Raw genomic sequence first — 3394 nt, forward strand, 5'->3', positions numbered from 1 at the left:
CAAAAGAGAAAATCACAAGAAAATATGGCAACAAGATGGATCAAAACAAGATTTATATCAACAAATGTGAAGGCTCGAACGCGAGATCGCTATCCTCAAACGTTATTTGCCCCTTCTCTGATGTATTCGAGATGTTAAAAGGTATTCCGACAAACAGTTTGAAGGATTATAACAAGTTTTGTAAAGAATTTCACCAAAGCACAAGATGAAATTCTCCAAAACTTGAAGAACACGAGGATATGAATATAAATCGGGATTTGATTTTTTTTGGAACAAAGTATGGATTACAAGATGTTTTTCTTACTTCTTTCCCTCAAATATGGCTCTCCAATATATAGTCATCCACTAGAAGTACAAAATGATGCTAAAAAATCAAGTGAAAAGTCACTAAGTTCAAATTTGCAACGGTAAAAAAATATGTATCATGCGACTGCATGGTATAAACCCATGCAATCGCATGGTTCACCCATGCTGAGACCATTGCTTGTGGGGTCGAGCCCAAAAGTTCAGTGCAGGCATATGACTTCATTGGACTTTGCCTCTGCAGTAGAGGGACTATAAGGGAAAGAGCTTGACTGCTAGTTCTTATCTCTCGTTGTTGTTAGCCTGTTGCTTCTCTTTGTTTCTTAGCAGAAAAATGAAAGAAGAACAAGTAGATTATTTGAAAAATAAATGAAAAAATAATTAAATCTAGATTAACTAAAGCAAAAATAGACAAAACTGTCACCGTTAGGACACATAAAACTTTGTAGCGAAAGTATATCCAACAAGTGGACATACCAGGGATAAGTAATAAATGATGAACAGTGTGTTAAACTCTAGGAGATTGATTATCTACTTATTAACTTTAATTAAAATTAGTTCTTATTTGGAATGCACAGGTTTCATGATTTTGAGGTTGATTTTGAAATATTTTATTTATGAACTAAAAAGAAAAAAAGAAAAAAGAAAAAAGAAAAAAGGTAATTAGAGATAAACGAGTCTTGAAATTTAATCAAGTCACGAAAGGAATTAGGATATCAAATCCACCATTCTTAACCTACTTTAAATATCGATTAACCATTATTCATTAGTTCTTGTTTTATGCTACAATCATATTCCTTATATGCTAAATTTTCTTTCGAAATAAATTAATTCAAGTTTTGTCTATGACCCAACTATCTCTATAAAGAATACAAATAGACAAAAAAGTAAGATAAAATTAGAATTTTAATCAAGATTAGAATAAAATATAGATGTGTATCTTTATCCCGTATAAGACTTAGTGTCGTTTGTAATTTGAGCTTGAAATATGACTCTCTATCTCATCACAAATCTCAAAAACAATCCTAAGATATTAGGACGACAAAACAATCAAATAACAAACAATCCATTACAAAAAAATTAGAATTAAAAATGAGAACTTATAGATTAAAGAATCAACAAGATTTCATATCCTAGCAACATGAAGTTTAGTCTATCATAATTTGATCACAAAATATACAATATACATGATGAATACACAACCCAGATAATTAGGAGAAAAATTGAAAGCAACATTTAACCTGAATTTGTTCAATGATTTTAAACGTCACTTTTTTCTTCTTACGAGTCTTCCAAGCCTTGGTCCCGCTATTCAGATGTTCGAACTTGCTCCAATATGTTTAGATGGGGCTAAGAAAGCCTAAAACAGACCAAAATAACATACGTGCAAATGACTCTACCTATATTTATTTTAGGAAAGTACTTGTTGTACATTATCATTTACATAATATTTTACAAATTGATGAGGTGTTAAAAGGAAACAGAGAATTTTTTTTATTTTTTTATTTGGTTGACGAAATTTTGATCCAATCAAATCTCGTCACACCATTTCCTGGTAAACAAATCTATAAGTTGTGATGTACATATATCACAACCATTTATTTTAAGAACATTGTTATATGTACATTAAGCTTTAAATAATGAATTACATAATGTCATATTTCACTCTATCATTTGCTAGTTTAAAATACTGTCATTTTTTTTATTCAATCTTTTTCCTCCATATCATTTTATATAATTCTTTATATATTATTTTTATGTACAAGTAACGTAATCTTTATTTTAATATGTACAACGGCCTTTGCGTACATGCCAAGTGAATTGGTGGAAAAATGGAAACACAGAGGACCTACAAATTGGATGGAGGTCCAATTGACACTCCACCAGGGTCCCCGCTTTTCAGTATTTTGCTATTTGGTCACGAACTTTTAATTTCTTCAGTTATAGTTCTCCAACTTCTGATTTTTCGCCCTTGGTCATTGAACTTTTAACTTCTTCTATTTTAATTCTAAACTTCAGATTTCTTAATTTTGGTTCTTCAACTTCTCCAAATGTCCATTTGACTCCCAAACTTTATAAAATCTTCCAATTAGCTTTTCAAATCCTTCCAATTGAATCCCAATAAATTTAAATGATATTTAGTACACAATTATTGGTTAAATAATATTAAATATAAGACGATTAGGAATGATAAAATAATAATGAGGGTCTTCACATTTTCACTTTTATATATGTTATTGTTATTATTAAAATACAAACGAAGACCTTTATATTATTAACTTTCTTCTTGACTTTCTACCAAAAAGCACATTGTAATGCCAAACAAATCTCCCAACAAAGAAATCAAATCCAATTTAAGCAAATCATGGCCAATTTTAAGTGAACAATTCAATCCAAGTTCTACTATAGAGACATAAAAATCTTGATCCTTCAAACGACTAATTCGATCCGGTTTCTTAGTGTAATGCATAAACAAGTTAAGAAATTTATTTCTTTTGTTTTTTTCGGAATCAGTCATGTAGAGTTATAGGATTTACGCCAAGCACATGTACGAATATGGACTTCAACTTAGATGATCGATCGATCTCAATAAGGACAACATAAAGTTGATAAAATCAACATTAAAATAGGTAGTAATGTTTCTTTTGTAAATTTGTAAACACTACATTTGTGTATTTGCTACTGTAAAAAATAGAAAATAAAATAAATAAACGTTTTTAGCTTGGATTTTACTTTCCTAAACACGATTCCATTTATTATAGCATTTCACAGTTGAGAGCGGGCATCTGATCCTATTTCTAATGCACCAAACATACAATTAATGAATTCCATGTGCAATTAAAAATTTATTTCTTCATGCCCTGAGAAATTCTTACGATCCTGAAAAATGCGACTTGTTTCGTAAAGTGAACTATTATTCAATATACTATTTATTTTTATTTGATAGTGTATCATACATGCCACTTGAGTTTTAGGATTTCAATATAGGAATATACTACTTATACATAAGGTGGTGTTCATAATGGTGTCGTGAGGAGGGTGGACACTGTGGTGGTATATGATCCATCAAGAAAGTCATCATCATAAAAAG

This window comes from Olea europaea, unplaced genomic scaffold, assembly GCF_002742605.1.
Source record: "Olea europaea var. sylvestris unplaced genomic scaffold, O_europaea_v1 scaffold2449, whole genome shotgun sequence".
Lineage (NCBI taxonomy): Eukaryota > Viridiplantae > Streptophyta > Magnoliopsida > Lamiales > Oleaceae > Olea > Olea europaea.